We start from the raw sequence: 22,521 nt of genomic DNA on the forward strand, positions 1-22,521 counted from the left end.
TGTGTAGTGACAGTGTAAACTCAGCAGTGAGATTCCCCAAGGCTCTGTGTGTTAGTGACAGTGTAAACACAGCAGTGAGATTCCCAAGGCTCTGTGTGTTAGTGACAGTGTAAACACAGCAGTGAGATTCCCAAGGCTCTGTGTGTAGTGACAGTGTAAACACAGCAGTGAGATTCCCCAAGGCTCTGTGTGTTAGTGACAGTGTAAACACAGCAGTGAGATTCCCAAGGCTCTGTGTGTTAGTGACAGTGTAAACACAGCAGTGAGATTCCCAAGGCTCTGTGTGTTAGTGACAGTGTAAACCAGCAGTGAGATTCCCCAAGGCTCTGTGTGTTAGTGACAGTGTAAACACAGCAGTGAGATTCCCCAAGGCTCTGTGTGTTAGTGACAGTGTAAACACAGCAGTGAGATTCCCCAAGGCTCTGTGTGTTAGTGACAGTGTAAACACAGCAGTGAGATTCCCAAGGCTCTGTGTGTTAGTGACAGTGTAAACACAGCAGTGAGATTCCCAAGGCTCTGTGTGTTAGTGACAGTGTAAACACAGCAGTGAGATTCCCAAGGCTCTGTGTGTTAGTGACAGTGTAAACACAGCAGTGAGATTCCCCAAGGCTCTGTGTGTTAGTGACAGTGTAAACACAGCAGTGAGATTCCCCAAGGCTCTGTGTGTTAGTGACAGTGTAAACACAGCAGTGAGATTCCCCAAGGCTCTGTCTGTTAGTGACAGTGTAAACTCAGCAGTGAGATTCCCAAGGCTCTGTGTGTTAGTGACAGTGTAAACACAGCAGTGAGATTCCCCAAGGCTCTGTGTGTGAGTGACAGTGTAAACACAGCAGTGAGATTCCCCAAGGCTCTGTGTGTAGTGACAGTGTAAACACAGCAGTGAGATTCCCAAGGCTCTGTGTGTTAGTGACAGTGTAAACACAGCAGTGAGATTCCCCAAGGCTCTGTGTGTTAGTGACAGTGTAAACACAGCAGTGAGATTCCCAAGGCTCTGTGTGTTAGTGACAGTGTAAACACAGCAGTGAGATTCCCCAAGGCTCTGTGTGTTAGTGACAGTGTAAACACAGCAGTGAGATTCCCAAGGCTCTGTGTGTTAGTGACAGTGTAAACACAGCAGTGAGATTCCCCAAGGCTCTGTGTGTTGTGACAGTGTAACCACAGCAGTGAGATTCCCCAAGGCTCTGTGTGTTAGTGACAGTGTAAACACAGCAGTGAGATTCTCCAAGGCTCTGTGTGTTAGTGACAGTGTAAACACAGCAGTGAGATTTCCCAAGGCTCTGTGTGTTAGTGACAGTGTAAACACAGCAGTGAGATTCCCAAGGCTCTGTGTGTTAGTGACAGTGTAAACACAGCAGTGAGATTCCCCAAGGCTCTGTGTGTTAGTGACAGTGTAAACACAGCAGTGAGATTCCCCAAGGCTCTGTGTGTTAGTGACAGTGTAAACACAGCAGTGAGATTCCCCAAGCTCTGTGTGTTAGTGACAGTGTAAACACAGCAGTGAGATTCCCAAGGCTCTGTGTGTTAGTGACAGTGTAAACACAGCAGTGAGATTCCCCAAGGCTCTGTGTTAGTGACAGTGTAAACACAGCAGTGAGATTCCCCAAGGCTCTGTGTGTTAGTGACAGTGTAAACACAGCAGTGAGATTCCCAAGGCTCTGTGTGTTAGTGACAGTGTAAACACAGCAGTGAGATTCCCCAAGGCTCTGTGTGTTAGTGACAGTGTAAACACAGCAGTGAGATTCCCAAGGCTCTGTGTGTTAGTGACAGTGTAAACACAGCAGTGAGATTCCCCAAGGCTCTGTGTGTTAGTGACAGTGTAAACACAGCAGTGAGATTCCCCAAGGCTCTGTGTGTTAGTGACAGTGTAAACACAGCAGTGAGATTCCCAAGGCTCTGTGTGTTAGTGACAGTGTAAACACAGCAGTGAGATTCCCCAAGGCTCTGTGTGTAGTGACAGTGTAAACACAGCAGTGAGATCCCCAAGGCTCTGTGTGTTAGTGACAGTGTAAACACAGCAGTGAGATTCCCCAAGGCTCTGTGTGTTAGTGACAGTGTAAACACAGCAGTGAGATTCCCCAAGCTCTGTGTGTTAGTGACAGTGTAAACACAGCAGTGAGATTCCCAAGGCTCTGTGTGTTAGTGACAGTGTAAACACAGCAGTGAGATTCCCAAGGCTCTGTGTGTTAGTGACAGTGTAAACACAGCAGTGAGATTCCCCAAGCTCTGTGTGTTAGTGACAGTGTAAACACAGCAGTGAGATTCCCCAAGGCTCTGTGTGTTAGTGACAGTGTAAACTCAGCAGTGAGATTCCCAAGGCTCTGTGTGTTAGTGACAGTGTAAACACAGCAGTGAGATTCCCCAAGGCTCTGTGTGTTAGTGACAGTGTAAACACAGCAGTGAGATTCCCCAAGGCTCTGTGTGTTAGTGACAGTGTAAACACAGCAGTGAGATTCCCAAGGCTCTGTGTGTTAGTGACAGTGTAAACACAGCAGTGAGATTCCCAAGGCTCTGTGTGTTAGTGACAGTGTAAACACAGCAGTGAGATTCCCCAAGGCTCTGTCTGTGAGTGACAGTGTAAACACAGCAGTGAAATTCCCCAAGGCTCTGTCTGTGAGTGACAGTGTAAACACAGCAGTGAGATTCCCCAAGGCTCTGTGTGTTAGTGACAGTGTAAACACAGCAGTGAGATTCCCCAAGGCTCTGTGTGTTAGTGACAGTGTAAACACAGCAGAGAGATTCTCCAAGGCTCTGTGTGTGAGTGACAGTGTAACCTCAGCAGTGAGATTCCCCAAGGCTCTGTGTGTTAGTGACAGTGTAAACACAGCAGTGAGATTCCCAAGGCTCTGTGTGTAGTGACAGTGTAAACACAGCAGTGAGATTCCCCAAGGCTCTGTGTGTTAGTGACAGTGTAAACACAGCAGTGAGATTCCCAAGGCTCTGTGTGTTAGTGACAGTGTAAACCCAGCAGTGAGATTCCCCAAGGCTCTGTGTGTTAGTGACAGTGTAAACCAGCAGTGAGATTCCCCAAGGCTCTGTGTGTTAGTGACAGTGTAAACACAGCAGTGAGATTCCCCAAGGCTCTGTGTGTTAGTGACAGTGTAAACACAGCAGTGAGATTCCCCAAGGCTCTGTGTGTTAGTGACAGTGTAAACACAGCAGTGAGATTCCCCAAGGCTCTGTGTGTTAGTGACAGTGTAAACACAGCAGTGAGATTCCCCAAGGCTCTGTGTGTTAGTGACAGTGTAAACACAGCAGTGAGATTCCCCAAGGCTCTGTGTGTTATGACAGTGTAAACACAGCAGTGAGATTCCCCAAGGCTCTGTGTGTTAGTGACAGTGTAAACACAGCAGTGAGATTCCCAAGGCTCTGTGTGTTAGTGACAGTGTAAACACAGCAGTGAGATTCCCCAAGGCTCTGTGTGTTAGTGACAGTGTAAACACAGCAGTGAGATTCCCAAGGCTCTGTGTGTTAGTGACAGTGTAAACACAGCAGTGAGATTCCCCAAGGCTCTGTGTGTTAGTGACAGTGTAAACACAGCAGTGAGATTCCCAAGGCTCTGTGTGTTAGTGACAGTGTAAACACAGCAGTGAGATTCCCCAAGGCTCTGTGTGTTAGTGACAGTGTAAACACAGCAGTGAGATTCCCCAAGGCTCTGTGTTAGTGACAGTGTAAACACAGCAGTGAGATTCCCCAAGGCTCTGTGTGTTAGTGACAGTGTAAACACAGCAGTGAGATTCCCCAAGGCTCTGTGTGTTAGTGACAGTGTAAACACAGCAGTGAGATTCCCCAAGGCTCTGTGTGTTAGTGACAGTGTAAACACAGCAGTGAGATTCCCAAGGCTCTGTGTGTTAGTGACAGTGTAAACACAGCAGTGAGATTCCCCAAGGCTCTGTGTGTTAGTGACAGTGTAAACACAGCAGTGAGATTCCCAAGGCTCTGTGTGTTAGTGACAGTGTAAACCAGCAGTGAGATTCCCCAAGGCTCTGTGTGTTAGTGACAGTGTAAACCAGCAGTGAGATTCCCCAAGGCTCTGTGTGTTAGTGACAGTGTAAACACAGCAGTGAGATTCCCAAGGCTCTGTGTGTTAGTGACAGTGTAAACACAGCAGTGAGATTCCCCAAGGCTCTGTGTGTTAGTGACAGTGTAAACACAGCAGTGAGATTCCCAAGGCTCTGTGTGTTAGTGACAGTGTAAACTCAGCAGTGAGATTCCCAAGGCTCTGTGTGTTAGTGACAGTGTAAACACAGCAGTGAGATTCCCAAGGCTCTGTGTGTTAGTGACAGTGTAAACACAGCAGTGAGATTCCCCAAGGCTCTGTGTGTAGTGACAGTGTAAACACAGCAGTGAGATTCCCCAAGGCTCTGTGTGTTAGTGACAGTGTAAACACAGCAGTGAGATTCCCCAAGGCTCTGTGTGTTAGTGACAGTGTAAACACAGCAGTGAGATTCCCCAAGGCTCTGTGTGTTAGTGACAGTGTAAACACAGCAGTGAGATTCCCCAAGGCTCTGTGTGTAGTGACAGTGTAAACACAGCAGTGAGATTCCCCAAGGCTCTGTGTGTTAGTGACAGTGTAAACACAGCAGTGAGATTCCCCAAGGCTCTGTGTGTTAGTGACAGTGTAAACACAGCAGTGAGATTCCCCAAGGCTCTGTGTGTTAGTGACAGTGTAAACACAGCAGTGAGATTCCCCAAGGCTCTGTGTGTTAGTGACAGTGTAAACACAGCAGTGAGATTCCCCAAGGCTCTGTGTGTTAGTGACAGTGTAAACACAGCAGTGAGATTCCCCAAGGCTCTGTGTGTTAGTGACAGTGTAAACACAGCAGTGAGATTCCCAAGGCTCTGTGTGTTAGTGACAGTGTAAACACAGCAGTGAGATTCCCAAGGCTCTGTGTGTTAGTGACAGTGTAAACACAGCAGTGAGATTCCCCAAGGCTCTGTGTGTTAGTGACAGTGTAAACTCAGCAGTGAGATTCCCCAAGGCTCTGTGTGTTAGTGACAGTGTAAACACAGCAGTGAGATTCCCAAGGCTCTGTGTGTTAGTGACAGTGTAAACACAGCAGTGAGATTCCCAAGGCTCTGTGTGTTAGTGACAGTGTAAACACAGCAGTGAGATTCCCCAAGGCTCTGTGTTAGTGACAGTGTAAACACAGCAGTGAGATTCCCCAAGGCTCTGTGTGTTAGTGACAGTGAAACACAGCAGTGAGATTCCCAAGGCTCTGTGTGTTAGTGACAGTGTAAACACAGCAGTGAGATTCCCCAAGGCTCTGTGTGTTAGTGACAGTGTAAACACAGCAGTGAGATTCCCCAAGGCTCTGTGTGTTAGTGACAGTGTAAACACAGCAGTGAGATTCCCCAAGGCTCTGTGTGTTAGTGACAGTGAAACACAGCAGTGAGATTCCCAAGGCTCTGTGTGTTAGTGACAGTGTAAACACAGCAGTGAGATTCCCAAGGCTCTGTGTGTTAGTGACAGTGTAAACACAGCAGTGAGATTCCCCAAGGCTCTGTTGTTAGTGACAGTGTAAACTCAGCAGTGAGATTCCCAAGGCTCTGTGTGTAGTGACAGTGTAAACACAGCAGTGAGATTCCCCAAGGCTCTGTGTGTTAGTGACAGTGTAAACACAGCAGTGAGATTCCCCAAGGCTCTGTGTGTTATGACAGTGTAAACACAGCAGTGAGATTCCCCAAGGCTCTGTGTGTAGTGACAGTGTAAACACAGCAGTGAGATTCCCAAGGCTCTGTGTGTAGTGACAGTGTAAACACAGCAGTGAGATTCCCCAAGGCTCTGTTGTTAGTGACAGTGTAAACACAGCAGTGAGATTCCCCAAGGCTCTGTGTGTTAGTGACAGTGTAAACACAGCAGTGAGATTCCCCAAGGCTCGTGTGTTAGTGACAGTGTAAACACAGCAGTGAGATTCCCCAAGGCTCTGTGTGTTAGTGACAGTGTAAACACAGCAGTGAGATTCCCCAAGGCTCTGTTGTTAGTGACAGTGTAAACACAGCAGTGAGATTCCCCAAGGCTCTGTTGTTAGTGACAGTGTAAACACACAGCAGTGAGATTCCCCAAGGCTCTGTGTGTTAGTGACAGTGTAAACACAGCAGTGAGATTCCCCAAGGCTCTGTGTGTTAGTGACAGTGTAACCACAGCAGTGAGATTCCCCAAGGCTCTGTGTGTTAGTGACAGTGTAAACACAGCAGTGAGATTCCCCAAGGCTCTGTGTGTTAGTGACAGTGTAAACACAGCAGCGAGATTCCCCAAGGCTCTGTGTGTTAGTGACAGTGTAAACACAGCAGTGAGATTCCCCAAGGCTCTGTGTGTTAGTGAGAGTGTAAACACAGCAGTGAGATTCCCAAGGCTCTGTGTGTTAGTGACAGTGTAAACACAGCAGTGAGATTCCCCAAGGCTCTGTGTGTTAGTGACAGTGTAAACACAGCAGTGAGATTCCCCAAGGCTCTGTGTGTTAGTGACAGTATAACCACAGCAGTGAGATTCTCCAAGGCTCTGTGTGTTAGTGACAGTGTAAACACAGCAGTGAGATTCTCCAAGGCTCTGTGTGTTATTGACAGTGTAAACTCAGCAGTGAGATTCCCCAAGGCTCTGTGTGTTAGTGACAGTGTAAACTCAGCAGTGAGATTCCCCAAGGCTCTGTGTGTTAGTGACAGTGTAAACACAGCAGTGAGATTCCCCAAGGCTCTGTGTGTTAGTGACAGTGTAAACACAGCAGTGAGATTCCCCACGGCTCTGTGTGTTAGTGACAGTGTAAACACAGCAGTGAGATTCCCCAAGGCTCGTGTGTTAGTGACAGTGTAAACACAGCAGTGAGATTCCCCAAGGCTCTGTGTGTGAGTGACAGTGTAAACACAGCAGTGAGATTCCCAAGGCTCTGTGTGTTAGTGACAGTGTAAACTCAGCAGTGAGATTCCCCAAGGCTCTGTGTGTGAGTGACATTGTAACCACAGCAGTGAGATTCCCCAAGGCTCTGTGTGTTAGTGACAGTGTAAACACAGCAGTGAGATTCCCCAAGCTCTGTGTGTTAGTGACAGTGTAAACCAGCAGTGAGATTCCCCAAGGCTCGTGTGTTAGTGACAGTGTAAACACAGCAGTGAGATTCCCCAAGGCTCTGTGTGTGAGTGACAGTGTAAACACAGCAGTGAGATTCCCCAAGGCTCTGTGTGTTAGTGACAGTGTAAACACAGCAGTGAGATTCCCCAAGGCTCTGTGTGTTAGTGACAGTGTAAACACAGCAGTGAGATTCCCAAGGCTCTGTGTGTTAGTGACAGTGTAAACACAGCAGTGAGATTCCCAAGGCTCTGTGTGTTAGTGACAGTGTAAACACAGCAGTGAGATTCCCAAGGCTCTGTGTGTTAGTGACAGTGTAAACTCAGCAGTGAGATTCCCCAAGGCTCTGTGTGTTAGTGACAGTGTAAACACAGCAGTGAGATTCCCCAAGGCTCTGTGTGTTAGTGACAGTGTAACCACAGCAGTGAGATTCCCCAAGGCTCTGTGTGTTAGTGACAGTGTAAACACAGCAGTGAGATTCCCCAAGGCTCTGTGTGTTAGTGACAGTGTAAACACAGCAGCGAGATTCCCCAAGGCTCTGTGTGTTAGTGACAGTCTAAACACAGCAGCGAGATTCCCAAGGCTCTGTGTGTTAGTGAGAGTGTAAACACAGCAGTGAGATTCCCAAGGCTCTGTGTGTAGTGACAGTGTAAACACAGCAGTGAGATTCCCAAGGCTCTGTGTGTTAGTGACAGTGTAAACACAGCAGTGAGATTCCCCAAGGCTCTGTGTGTTAGTGACAGTGTAACCACAGCAGTGAGACTCCCCAAGGCTCTGTGTGTTAGTGACAGTGTAAACACAGCAGTGAGATCCCCAAGGCTCTGTGTGTTAGTGACAGTGTGAACTCAGCAGTGAGATTCCCCAAGGCTCTGTGTGTTAGTGACAGTGTAAACTCAGCAGTGAGATTCCCCAAGGCTCTGTATGTTAGTGACAGTGTAAACACAGCAGTGGATTCCCCAAGGCTCTGTGTGTTAGTGACGGTGTAAACACAGCAGTGAGATTCCCAAGGCTCTGTGTGTTAGTGTCAGTGTAAACACAGCAGTGAGATTCCCAAGGCTCTGTGTGTTAGTGACAGTGTAAACACAGCAGTGAGATTCCCCAAGGCTCTGTGTGTTAGTGACAGTGTAAACACAGCAGTGAGATTCCCAAGGCTCTGTGTGTTAGTGACAGTGTAAACACAGCAGTGAGATTCCCCAAGGCTCTGTGTGTTAGTGACAGTGTAAACACAGCAGTGAGATTCCCCAAGGCTCTGTGTGTTAGTGACAGTGTAAACCCAGCAGTGAGATTCCCCAAGGCTCTGTGTGTTAGTGACATTGTAACCACAGCAGTGAGATTCCCCAAGGCTCTGTGTGTTAGTGACAGTGTAAACACAGCAGTGAGATTCCCCAAGGCTCTGTGTGTTAGTGACAGTGTAAACACAGCAGTGAGATTCCCCAAGGCTCTGTGTGTTAGTGACAGTGTAAACACAGCAGTGAGATTCCCCAAGGCTCTGTGTGTGAGTGACAGTGTACCACAGCAGTGAGATTCCCCAAGGCTCTGTGTGTTATGACAGTGTAAACACAGCAGTGAGATTCTCCAAGGCTCTGTGTATTAGTGACAGTGAAAATACAGCAGTGAGATTCCCCAAGGCTCTGTGTGTTAATGACAGTGTAAACACAGCAGTGAGATTCCCCAAGGCTCTGTGTGTTAGTGACAGTGTAAACCCAGCAGTGAGACTCCCCAAGGCTCTGTGTGTTAGTGACAGTGTAAACACAGCAGCGAAATTCCCCAAGGCTCTGTGTGTTAGTGACAGTGTAAACACAGCAGTGAGATTCCCCAAGGCTCTGTGTGTTAGTGACAGTGTAAACACAGCAGTGAGATTCCCCAAGGCTCTGTGTGTTAGTGACAGTGTAAACACAGCAGTGAGATTCCCCAAGGCTCTGTGTGTTAGTGACAGTGTAAACACAGCAGTGAGATTCCACAAGGCTCTGTCTGTTAGTGACAGTGTAAACTCAGCAGTGAGATTCCCCAAGGCTCTGTGTGTTAGTGACAGACGAAACACAGCAGTGAAATTCCCCAAGGCTCTGTGTGTGAGTGACAGTGTAACCACAGCAGTGAGATTCCCCAAGGCTCTGTGTGTTAGTGACAGTGTAAACACAGCAGTGAGATTCCCCAAGGCTCTGTGTGTCAGTGACAGTGAAAACACAGCAGCGAGATTTCCCAAGGCTCTGTGTGTCAGTGAGAGTCTAAAGAAAGCAGCGAAGTTTCCCAAGGCTCTGTGTGTCAGTGACAGTGTAAACAAAGCAGTGAGATTCCCAAGGCTCTGTGTGTCTGTGACAGTTAAACACAGCAGTGACATTCCCCAAAGCTCTGTGTGTTAGTGACAGGGTAAACTCAGCAGTGAGATTCCCCAAGGCTCTGTGTGTTAGTGACAGTAAAACCACAGCAGTGAGACTCTCCAAGGCTCTGTGTGTTAGTGACAGTGTAAACACAGCAGTGAGATTCTCCAAGGCTCTGTGTGTTATTGACAGTGTGAACTCAGCAGTGAGATTCCACAAGGCTCTGTGTGTTAGTGACAGTGTAAACTCAGCAGTGAGATTCCCCAAGGCTCTGTGTGTCAGTGACAGTGTAAACTCAGCAGTGGGATTCCCCAAGGCTTTGTGTGTTAGTGACGGCCTAAACACAGCAGTGAGATTCCCCACGGTTCTGTGTGTTAGTGACAGTGTAAACGCAGCAGTGAGATTCCCCACGTTTCTGTGTGTTAGTGACAGTGTAAACACAGCAGTGAGATTCCCCAAGGCTCTGTGTGTTAGTGACAGTGTAAACTCAGCAGTGAAATTCCCCAAGGCTCTGTGTGTGAGTGACAGTGTAAACTCAGCAGTGAAATTCCCAAGGCTCTGTGTGTGAGTGACAGTGTAAACACAGCAGTGAGATTCCCCAAGGCTCTGTGTGTGAGTGACAGTGTAAACACAGCAGTGAGATTCCCCAAGGCTCTGTGTGTTAGTGACAGTGTAAACACAGCAGTGAGATTCTCCAAGGCTCTGTGTGTTAGTGACAGTGTAAACACAGCAGTGAGATTCTCCAAGGCTCTGTGTTTAGTGACAGTGTAAACCCAGCAGTGAGATTCCCCAAGGCTCTGTGTGTTAGTGACAGTGTAAACCCAGCAGTGAGATTCCCCAAGGCTCTGTGTGTTAGTGACAGTGTAAACCCAGCAGTGAGATTCCCCAAGGCTCTGTGTGTTAGTGACAGTGTAAACACAGCAGTGAGATTCCCCAAGGCTCTGTGTGTTAGTGACAGTGAAAACACAGCAGTGAGATTCCCCAAGGCTCTGTGTGTTAGTGACAGTGTAAACACAGCAGTGAGATTCCCCAAGGCTCTGTGTGTCAGTGACAGTGTAAACTCAGCAGTGGGATTCCCCAAGGCTCTGTGTGTTAGTGACGGCCTAAACACAGCAGTGAGATTCCCCACGGCTCTGTGTGTTAGTGACAGTGTAAACGCAGCAGTGAGATTCCCCACGGTTCTGTGTGTCAGTGACAGTGTAAACACAGCAGTGAGATTCCCAAGGCTCTGTGTGTTAGTGTCAGTGTAAACGCAGCAGTGAGATTCCCCAAGGCTCTGTGTGTGAGTGACAGTGTAACCACAGCAGTGAGATTCCCAAGGCTCTGTGTGTTAGTGACAGTGTAAACACAGCAGTGAGATTCCCCAAGGCTCTGTGTGTTAGTGACAGTGTAAACACAGCAGTGAGATTCCCAAGGCTCTGTGTGTTAGTGACAGTGTAAACTCAGCAGTGAGATTCCCCAAGGCTCTGTCTGTGAGTGACAGTGTAAACTCAGCAGTGAAATTCCCAAGGCTCTGTGTGTGAGTGACAGTGTAAACACAGCAGTGAAATTCCCCAAGGCTCTGTCTGTGAGTGACAGTGTAAACACAGCAGTGAGATTCCCCAAGGCTCTGTGTGTTAGTGACAGTGTAACTACAGCAGTGAGATTCCCCAAGGCTCTGTGTGTTAGTGACAGTGTAAACACAGCAGTGAGATTCTCCAAGGCTCTGTGTGTGAGTGACAGTGTAACCACAGCAGTGAGATTCCCCAAGGCTCTGTGTGTTAATGACAGTGTAAACACAGCAGTGAGATTCTCCAAGGCTCTGTGTGTCAGTGACAGTGTAAACTCAGCAGTGAAATTCCCCAAGGCTCTGTGGGCTAGTGACAGTGTAAACACAGCAGTGAGATTCTCCAAGGCTCTGTGTTTTAGTGACAGTGTAAACCCAGCAGTGAGATTCCCCAAGGCTCTGTGTGTGAGTGACATTGTAACCGCAGCAGTGAGATTCCCCAAGGCTCTGTGTGTTAATGACAGTGTAAACCCAGCAGTGAGATTCCCCAAGGCTCTGTGTGTTAGTGACAGTGTAAACCCAGCAGTGAGATTCCCCAAGGCTCTGTGTGTTAGTGACAGTGTAAACACAGCAGCGAGATTCCCAAGGCTCTGTGTGTTAGTGACAGTGTAAACTCAGCAGTGAGATTCCCCAAGGCTCTGTGTGTTAGTGACAGTGTAAACACAGCAGTGAGATTCCCCAAGGCTCTGTGTGTTAGTGACAGTGTAAACTCAGCAGTGAGGTTCCCCAAGGCTCTGTGTGTTAGTGACAGTGCAAACTCAGCAGTGAGATTCCCCAAGGCTCTGTGTGTTAGTGACAGTGTAAACACAGCAGTGAGAGTCCCCAAGGCTCTGTCTGTTATTGACAGTGTAAACACAGCAGTGAGATTCCCCAAGGGTCTGTTTGTTAGTGACAGTGTAAACACAGCAGTGAGATTCCCCAAGGCTCTGTGTGATAGTGACAGTGTAAACACAGCAGTGAGATTCCCAAGGCTCTATGTGTTTGTGACAGTGTAAACACAGCAGTGAGATTCCCCAAGGCTCTGTGTGTTATTGACAGTGTAAACACAGCAGTGAGATTCCCAAGGCTGTGTGTGTTAGTGTCAGTGTCAACACAGCAGTGAGATTCCCCAAGGCTCTGTGTGTAAGTGACAGTGTAACCACAGCAGTGAGATTTCCCAAGGCTCTGTGTGTTAGTGACAGTGTAAACACAGCAGAGAAATTCCCCCATGCTCTGTGTGTTAGTGACAGTGTAAACTCAGCAGTGAGATTCCCCAAGGCTCTGTGTGTTAGTGACAGTGTAAACACAGCAGTGAGATTCCCCAAGGCTCTGTGTGTTAGTGACAGTGTAAACACAGCAGTGAGATTCCCCAAGGCTCTGTGTGTTAGTGACAGTGTAAACACAGCAGTGCGAATCCCCAAGGCTCTGTGTGTTAGTGACAGTGTAAACACAGCAGTGAGATTCCCCAAGGCTCTGTGTGTTAGTGACAGTGTAAACACAGCAGTGAGATTCCCCAAGGCTCTGTGTGTTAGTGACAGTGTAAACACAGCAGTGAGATTCCCCAAGGCTCTGTGTGTTAGTGACAGTGTAAAACAGCAGTGAGATTCCCCAAGGCTCTGTGTGTTAGTGACAGTGTAAACACAGCAGTGAAATTCCCCAAGGCTCTGTGTGTTAGTGACAGTGTAAACACAGCAGTGAGATTCCCCAAGGCTCTGTGTGTTAGTGACAGTGTAAACTCAGCAGTGAGATTCCCAAGGCTCTGTGTGTTAGTGACATTGCAAACTCAGCAGTGAGATTCCCCAAGGCTCTGTGTGTTAGTGACAGTGTAGACACAGCAGCGCGAGTCCCCAAGGCTCTGTGTGTTAGTGACAGGGTAAACACAGCAGTGAGAGTCCCCAAGGCTCTGTGTGTTAGTGACAGTGTAAACACAGCAGTGAGATTCCCCAAGGCTCTGTGTGTTAGTGACAGTGTAAACACAGCAGTGAGATTCCCAAGGCTCTGTGTGTTAGTGACAGTGTAAACTCAGCAGTGAGATTCCCCAAGGCTCTGTGTGTTAGTGACAGTGTAAACACAGCAGTGAGATTCCCCAAGGCTCTGTGTGTTAGTGACAGTGTAAACACAGCAGTGAGATTCCCAAGGCTCTGTGTGTTAGTGACAGTGTAAACACAGCAGTGAGATTCCCCAAGGCTCTGTGTGTTAGTGACAGTGAAAACACAGCAGCGAGATTCCCAAGGCTCTGTGTGTCAGTGACAGTGTAAACACAGCAGTGAGATTCCCAAGGCTCTGTGTGTTTCTGACAGTGTAAACTCAGCAGTGAGATTCCCCAAGGCTTTGTGTGTTAGTGACAGTGTAAACTCAGCAGTGAGATTCCCAAGGCTCTGTGTGTTAGTGACAGTGTAAACTCAGCAGTGGGATTCCCCAAGGCTCTGTGTGTTAGTGACGGTGTAAACACAGCAGTGAGATTCCCCAAGGCTCTGTGTGTTAGTGACAGTGTAAACACAGCAGTGAGATTCCCCACGGCTCTGTGTGTTAGTGACAGTGTAAACACAGCAGTGAGATTCCCCAAGGCTCTGTGTGTTAGTGACAGTGTAAACCCAGCAGTGAGATTCCCCAAGGCTCTGTGTGTTAGTGACAGTGTAAACACAGCAGTGAAATTCCCCAAGGCTCTGTGTGTTAGTGACAGTGTAAACACAGCAGTGAGATTACCCAAGGCTCTGTGTGTTAGTGACAGTGTAAACACAGCAGTGAGATTCCCAAGGCTCTGTGTGTTAGTGACATTGTAAACTCAGCAGTGAGATTCCCAAGGCTCTGTGTGTTAGTGACAGTGTAAACACAGCAGTGAGAGTCCCCAAGGCTCTGTCTGTTATTGACAGTGTAAACACAGCAGTGAGATTCCCCAAGGCTCTGTGTGTAAGTGACAGTGTAACCACAGCAGTGAGATTCCCCAAGGCTCTGTGTGTAAGTGACAGTGTAACCACAGCAGTGAGATTCCCAAGGCTCTGTGTGTTAGTGACAGTGTAAACTCAGCAGTGAGATTCCCCAAGGCTCTGTGTGTTAGTGACAGTGTAAACACAGCAGTGAGATTCCCCAAGGCTCTGTGTGTTATGACAGTGTAAACACAGCAGTGAGATTCCCAAGGCTCTGTGTGTAAGTGACAGTGTAACCACAGCAGTGAGATTCCCAAGGCTCTGTGTGTTAGTGACAGTGTAAACTCAGCAGTGAGATTCCCCAAGGCTCTGTGTGTTAGTGACAGTGTAAACACAGCAGTGAGAGTCCCCAAGGCTCTGTCTGTTATTGACAGTGTAAACACAGCAGTGAGATTCCCCAAGGCTCTGTGTGTAAGTGACAGTGTAAACACAGCAGTGAGATTCCCCAAGGCTCTGTGTGTTAGTGACAGTGTAAACACAGCAGTGAGATTCCCAAGGCTCTGTGTGTTAGTGACAGTGTAAACTCAGCAGTGAGATTCCCAAGGCTCTGTGTGTTAGTGACAGTGTAAACACAGCAGTGAGATTCCCCAAGGCTCTGTGTGTTAGTGACAGTGTAAACACAGCAGTGAGATTCCCCAAGGCTCTGTGTGTTAGTGACAGTGTAAACACAGCAGTGAGACTCCCCAAGGCTCTGTGTGTTAGTGACAGTGTAAACACAGCAGTGAGAATCCCCAAGGCTCTGTGTGTTAGTGACAGTGTAAACACAGCAGTGAGATTCCCCAAGGCTCTGTGTGTTAGTGACAGTGTAAACACAGCAGTGAGATTCCCCAAGGCTCTGTGTGTTAGTGACAGTGTAACCACAGCAGTGAGATTCTCCAAGGCTCTGTGTGTTAGTGACAGTGTAAACACAGCAGTGAGATTCCCCAAGGCTCTGTGTGTTAGTGACAGTGTAACCACAGCAGTGAGATTCCCCAAGGCTCTGTGTGTTAGTGACAGTGTAAACACAGCAGTGAGATTCTCCAAGGCTCTGTGTGTTAGTGACAGTGTAAACACAGCAGTGAGATTCTCCAAGGCTCTGTGTGTTAGTGACAGTGTAAACACAGCAGTGAGATTCCCCAAGGCTCTGTGTGTTAGTGACAGTGTAAACTCAGCAGTGAGATTCCCCAAGGCTCTGTGTGTTAGTGACAGCCTAAACACAGCAGTGAGATTCCCCAAGGCTCTGTGTGTTAGTGACAGTGTAAACACAGCAGTGAGATTCCCCAAGGCTCTGTGTGTTAGTGACAGTGTAAACACAGCAGTGAGATTCCCCAAGGCTCGCTGTGTTAGTGACAGTGTAAACCCAGCAGTGAGATTCCCCAAGGCTCTGTGTGTTAGTGACAGTGTAAACCAGCAGTGAGATTCCCCAAGGCTCTGTGTGTTAGTGACAGTGTAAACTCAGCAGTGAGATTCCCCAAGGCTCTGTGTGTGAGTGACAGTGTAACCACAGCAGTGAGATTCCCCAAGGCTCTGTGTGTTAGTGACAGTGTAAACACAGCAGTGAGATTCCCAAGGCTCTGTGTGTTAGTGTCAGTGTAAACACAGCAGTGAGATTCCCCAAGGCTCTGTGTGTTAGTGACAGTGTAAACACAGCAGTGAGATTCCCCAAGGCTCTGTGTGTGAGTGACAGTGTAAACACAGCAGTGAGATTCCCCAAGGCTCGTGTGTTAGTGACAGTGTAAACACAGCAGTGAGATTCCCCAAGGCTCTGTGTGTTAGTGACAGTGTAAACACAGCAGTGAGATTCCCAAGGCTCTGTGTGTCAGTGACAGTGTAAGCACAGCAGTGAGATTCCCCAAGGCTCTGTGTGTCAGTGACAGTGTAAACACAGCAGTGAGATTCCCAAGGCTCTGTGTGTTAGTGACAGTGTAAACTCAGCAGTGAGATTCCCCAAGGCTCTGTGTGTTAGTGACAGTGTAAACACAGCAGTGAGATTCCCCAAGGCTCTGTGTGTTAGTGACAGTGTAACCACAGCAGTGAGATTCCCCAAGGCTCTGTGTGTTAGTGACAGTGTAAACACAGCAGTGAGATTCCCAAGGCTCTGTGTGTTAGTGACAGTGTAAACACAGCAGCGAGATTCCCAAGGCTCTGTGTGTTAGTGACAGTGAAACACAGCAGTGAGATTCCCCAAGGCTCTGTGTGTTAGTGACAGTGTAAACACAGCAGTGAGATTCCCCAAGGCTCTGTGTTGTTAGTGACAGTGTAAACACAGCAGTGAGATTCCCCAAGGCTCTGTGTGTCAGTGACAGTGTAAACACAGCAGTGAGATTCCCCAAGGCTCTGTGTGTTAGTGACAGTGTAAACACAGCAGTGAGATTCCCCAAGGCTCTGTGTGTTAGTGACAGTGTAAACACAGCAGTGAGATTCCCCAAGCTCTGTGTGTTAGTGACAGTGTAAACACAGCAGTGAGATTCCCCAAGCTCTGTGTGTTAGTGACAGTGTAAACTCAGCAGTGAGATTCCCCAAGGCTCTGTGTGTTAGTGACAGTGTAAACTCAGCAGTGAGATTCCCCAAGGCTCTGTGTGTTAGTGACAGTGTAAACACAGCAGTGAGATTCCCCAAGGCTCTGTGTGTTAGTGACAGTGTAAACCAGCAGTGAGATTCCCCAAGGCTCTGTGTGTTGATGACAGTGTAAACACAGCAGTGAGATTCTCCAAGGCTCTGTGTGTTAGTGACAGTGTAAACACAGCAGTGAGATTACCCAAGGCTCTGTGTGTTAGTGACAGTGTAAACTCAGCAGTGAGATTCCTCAAGGCTCTGTGTTTTAGTGACAGTGTAAACACAGCAGTGAGATTCCCCAAGGCTCTGTGTGTAGTGACAGTGTAAACTCAGCAGTGAGATTCCCAAGGCTCTGTGTGTTAGTGACTGTGTAAACACAGCAGTGAGATTCCCCAAGGCTCTGTGTTAGTGACAGTGTAAACACAGCAGTGAGATTCCCAAGGCTCTGTGTGTTAGTGACAGTGTAAACACAGCAGTGAGATTCCCCAAGGCTCTGTGTGTTAGTGACAGTGTAACACAGCAGTGAGATTCCCCAAGGCTCTGTGTGTAGTGACAGTGTAAACACAGCAGTGAGATTCCCAAGGCTCTGTGTGTAGTGACAGTGTAAACACAGCAGTGAGATTCCCCAAGGCTCTGTGTGTTAGTGACAGTGTAAACTCAGCAGTGAGATTCCCCAAGGCTCTGTGTGTTAGTGACAGTGTAAACCAGCAGTGAGATTCCCCAAGGCTCTGTGTGTTAGTGACAGTGTAAACACAGCAGTGAGATTCCCCAAGGCTCTGTGTGTAGTGACAGTGTAAACACAGCAGTGAGATTCCCCAAGCTCTGTGTGTTAGTGACAGTGTAAACACAGCAGTGAGATTCCCAAGGCTCTGTGTGTTAGTGACAGTGTAAACACAGCAGTGAGATTCCCCAAGGCTCTGTGTGTTAGTGACAGTGTAAACTCAGCAGTGAGATTCCCAAGGCTCTGTGTGTTAGTGACAGAGTAAACACAGCAGTGAGATTCCCCAAGGCTCTGTTGTTAGTGACAGTGTAAACCAGCAGTGAGATTCCCCAAGGCTCTGTGTGTTAGTGACAGTGTAAACCAGCAGTGAGATTCCCCAAGGCTCTGTTGTTAGTGACAGTGTAAACCAGCAGTGAGATTCCCCAAGGCTCTGTGTGTTAGTGACAGAGTAAACACAGCAGTGAGATTCCCCAAGGCTCTGTGTGTTAGTGACAGTGTAAACACAGCAGTGAGATTCCCAAGGCTCTGTGTGTTAGTGACAGTGTAAACTCAGCAGTGAATTCCCCAAGGCTCTGTGTGTCAGTGACAGTGTAAACTCAGCAGTGAGATTCCCCAAGGCTCTGTGTGTTAGTGACAGTGTAAACACAGCAGTGAGATTCCCAAGGCTCTGTGTGTTAGTGACAGTGTAAACCAGCAGTGAGATTCCCCAAGGCTCTGTGTGTTAGTGACAGTGTAAACTCAGCAGTGAGATTCCCAAGGCTCTGTGTGTTAGTGACAGTGTAAACACAGCAGTGAGATTCCCCAAGGCTCTGTGTGTTAGTGACAGTGTAAACACAGCAGTGAGATTCTCCAAGGCTCTGTGTGTTAGTGACAGTGTAAACTCAGCAGTGAGATTCCCAAGGCTCTGTGTGTTAGTGACAGTGTAAACACAGCAGTGAGATTCCCCAAGGCTCTGTGTGTTAGTGACAGTGTAAACTCAGCAGTGAGATTCCCCAAGGCTCTGTGTGTTAGTGACAGTGTAAACTCAGCAGTGAGATTCCCAAGGCTCTGTGTGTTAGTGACAGTGTAAACACAGCAGTGAGATTCCCAAGGCTCTGTGTGTTAGTGACAGTGTAAACACAGCAGTGAGATTCCCCAAGGCTCTGTGTGTTAGTGACAGTGTAAACACAGCAGTGAGATTCCCCAAGGCTCTGTGTGTTAGTGACAGTGTAAACACAGCAGTGAGATTCCCAAGGCTCTGTGTGTTAGTGACAGTGTAAACACAGCAGTGAGATTCCCCAAGGCTCTGTGTGTTAGTGACAGTGTAAACACAGCAGTGAGATTCCCAAGGCTCTGTGTGTAGTGACAGTGTAAACACAGCAGTGAGATTCCCCAAGGCTCTGTGTTTTAGTGACAGTGTAAACACAGCAGTGAGATTCCCCAAGGCTCTGTGTGTTAGTGACAGTGTAAACCAGCAGTGAGATTCCCCAAGGCTCTGTGTGTTAGTGACAGTGTAAACCAGCAGTGAGATTCCCCAAGGCTCTGTGTGTTAGTGACAGTGTAAACACAGCAGTGAGATTCCCCAAGGCTCTGTGTGTAGTGACAGTGTAAACACAGCAGTGAGATTCCCAAGGCTCTGTGTGTTAGTGACAGTGTAAACACAGCAGTGAGATTCCCCAAGGCTCTGTGTGTAGTGACAGTGTAAACACAGCAGTGGATTCCCCAAGGCTCTGTGTGTTAGTGACAGTGTAAACACAGCAGTGAGATCCCCAAGGCTCTGTGTGTTAGTGACAGTGTAAACGCAGCAGTGAGATTCCCAAGGCTCTGTGTGTAGTGACAGTGTAAACACAGCAGTGAGATTCCCCAAGGCTCTGTGTGTTAGTGACAGTGTAAACACAGCAGTGAGATTCCCCAAGGCTCTGTTGTTAGTGACAGTGTAAACACAGCAGTGAGATTCCCAAGGCTCTGTGTGTAGTGACAGTGTAAACACAGCAGTGAGATTCCCCAAGGCTCTGTGTGTTAGTGACAGTGTAAACTCAGCAGTGAGATTCCCAAGGCTCTGTGTTGTTAGTGACAGTGTAAACACAGCAGTGAGATTCCCCAAGGCTCTGTGTGTTAGTGACAGTGTAAACACAGCAGTGAGATTCCCCAAGGCTCTGTGTGTTAGTGACAGTGTAAACACAGCAGTGAGATTCCCAAGGCTCTGTGTGTTAGTGACAGTGTAAACACAGCAGTGAGATTCCCAAGGCTCTGTGTGTTAGTGACAGTGTAAACACAGCAGTGAGATTCCCAAGGCTCTGTGTGTAGTGACAGTGTAAACACAGCAGTGAGATTCCCCAAGGCTCTGTGTGTTAGTGACAGTGTAAACACAGCAGTGAGATTTCCCAAGGCTCTGTGTGTAGTGACAGTGTAAACACAGCAGTGAGATTCCCCAAGGCTCTGTGTGTAGTGACAGTGTAAACACAGCAGTGAGATTCCCAAGGCTCTGTGTGTAGTGACAGTGTAAACACAGCAGTGAAATTCCCCAAGGCTCTGTGTGTTAGTGACAGTGTAAACTCAGCAGTGAGATTCCCAAGGCTCTGTGTGTTAGTGACAGTGTAAACACAGCAGTGAGATTCCCAAGGCTCTGTGTGTTAGTGACAGTGTAAACTCAGCAGTGAGATTCCCCAAGGCTCTGTGTGTAGTGACAGTGTAAACACAGCAGTGAGATTCCCAAGGCTCTGTGTGTAGTGACAGTGTAAACACAGCAGTGAGATTCCCAAGGCTCTGTGTGTTAGTGACAGTGTAAACTCAGCAGTGAGATTCCCAAGGCTCTGTGTGTTAGTGACAGTGTAAACACAGCAGTGAGATTCCCAAGGCTCTGTGTGTTAGTGACAGTGTAAACACAGCAGTGAGATTCCCCAAGCTCTGTGTGTTAGTGACAGTGTAAACACAGCAGTGAGATTCCCCAAGGCTCTGTGTGTTAGTGACAGTGTAAACACAGCAGTGAGATTCCCCAAGGCTCTGTGTGTTAGTGACAGTGTAAACACAGCAGTGAGATTCCCCAAGGCTCTGTGTGTTAGTGACAGTGTAAACACAGCAGTGAGATTCCCCAAGGCTCTGTTGTTAGTGACAGTGTAAACACAGCAGTGAGATTCCCCAAGGCTCTGTGTGTTAGTGACAGTGTAAACACAGCAGTGAGATTCCCCAAGGCTCTGTGTGTTAGTGACAGTGTAAACACAGCAGTGAGATTCCCAAGGCTCTGTGTGTTAGTGACAGTGTAAACACAGCAGTGAGATTCCCCAAGGCTCTGTGTGTTAGTGACAGTGTAAACACAGCAGTGAGATTCCCCAAGGCTCTGTGTGTTAGTGACAGTGTAAACACAGCAGTGAGATTCCCAAGGCTCTGTGTGTTAGTGACAGTGTAAACACAGCAGTGAGATTCCCAAGGCTCTGTGTGTTAGTGACAGTGTAAACACAGCAGTGAGATTCCCCAAGGCTCTGTGTGTTAGTGACAGTGTAAACACAGCAGTGAGATTCCCAAGGCTCTGTGTGTTAGTGACAGTGTAAACACAGCAGTGAGATTCCCCAAGGCTCTGTGTGTTAGTGACAGTGTAAACTCAGCAGTGAGATTCCCAAGGCTCTGTGTGTTAGTGACAGTGTAAACTCAGCAGTGAGATTCCCAAGGCTCTGTGTGTTAGTGACAGTGTAAACACAGCAGTGAGATTCCCCAAGGCTCTGTGTGTTAGTGACAGTGTAAACACAGCAGTGAGATTCCCAAGGCTCTGTGTGTTAGTGACAGTGTAAACACAGCAGTGAGATTCCCCAAGGCTCTGTGTGTTAGTGACAGTGTAAACACAGCAGTGAGATTCCCCAAGGCTCGTGTGTTAGTGACAGTGTAAACTCAGCAGTGAGATTCCCAAGGCTCTGTGTGTTAGTGACAGTGTAAACACAGCAGTGAGATTCCCAAGGCTCTGTGTGTTAGTGACAGTGTAAACTCAGCAGTGAGATTCCCAAGGCTCTGTGTGTTAGTGACAGTGTAAACACAGCAGTGAGATTCCCAAGGCTCTGTGTGTTAGTGACAGTGTAAACACAGCAGTGAGATTCCCAAGGCTCTGTGTGTTAGTGACAGTGTAAACACAGCAGTGAGATTCCCAAGGCTCTGTGTGTTAGTGACAGTGTAAACACAGCAGTGAGATTCCCCAAGGCTCTGTGTGTAGTGACAGTGTAAACACAGCAGTGAGATTCCCCAAGGCTCTGTGTGTTAGTGACAGTGTAAACACAGCAGTGAGATTCCCCAAGGCTCTGTGTGTTAGTGACAGTGTAAACCAGCAGTGAGATTCCCCAAGGCTCTGTGTGTTAGTGACAGTGTAAACTCAGCAGTGAGATTCCCAAGGCTCTGTGTGTTAGTGACAGTGTAAACACAGCAGTGAGATTCCCCAAGGCTCTGTGTGTTAGTGACAGTGTAACACAGCAGTGAGATTCCCAAGGCTCTGTGTGTTAGTGACAGTGTAAACTCAGCAGTGAATTCCCCAAGGCTCTGTGTGTAGTGACAGTGTAAACACAGCAGTGAGATTCCCCAAGGCTCTGTTGTTAGTGACAGTGTAAACACAGCAGTGAGATTCCCCAAGGCTCTGTGTGTTAGTGACAGTGTAAACACAGCAGTGAGATTCCCCAAGGCTCTGTGTGTAGTGACAGTGTAAACACAGCAGTGAGATTCCCCAAGGCTCTGTGTGTTAGTGACAGTGTAAACTCAGCAGTGAGATTCCCAAGGCTCTGTGTGTTAGTGACAGTGTAAACTCAGCAGTGAGATTCCCAAGGCTCTGTGTGTTAGTGACAGTGTAAACACAGCAGTGAGATTCCCAAGGCTCTGTGTGTTAGTGACAGTGTAACTCAGCAGTGAGATTCCCAAGGCTCTGTGTGTTAGTGACAGTGTAAACACAGCAGTGAGATTCCCCAAGGCTCTGTTGTTAGTGACAGTGTAAACACAGCAGTGAGATTCCCCAAGGCTCTGTGTGTTAGTGACAGTGTAAACCCAGCAGTGAGATTCCCCAAGGCTCTGTGTGTTAGTGACAGTGTAAACACAGCAGTGAGATTCCCCAAGGCTCTGTGTGTTAGTGACAGTGTAAACCAGCAGTGAGATTCCCCAAGGCTCTGTGTGTTAGTGACAGTGTAAACACAGCGTGAGATTCCCCAAGGCTCTGTGTGTTAGTGACAGTGTAAACACAGCAGTGAGATTCCCAAGGCTCTGTGTGTAGTGACAGTGTAAACACAGCAGTGAGATTCCCAAGGCTCTGTGTTGTTAGTGACAGTGTAAACTCAGCAGTGAGATTCCCAAGGCTCTGTGTGTCAGTGACAGTGTAAACACAGCAGTGAGATTCCCCAAGGCTCTGTGTGTTAGTGACAGTGTAAACCCAGCAGTGAGATTCCCCAAGGCTCTGTGTGTTAGTGACAGTGTAAACCAGCAGTGAGATTCCCCAA

This window comes from Hemiscyllium ocellatum, chromosome 10 (genome assembly GCF_020745735.1).
Source record: "Hemiscyllium ocellatum isolate sHemOce1 chromosome 10, sHemOce1.pat.X.cur, whole genome shotgun sequence".
Classification (NCBI taxonomy): domain Eukaryota; kingdom Metazoa; phylum Chordata; class Chondrichthyes; order Orectolobiformes; family Hemiscylliidae; genus Hemiscyllium; species Hemiscyllium ocellatum.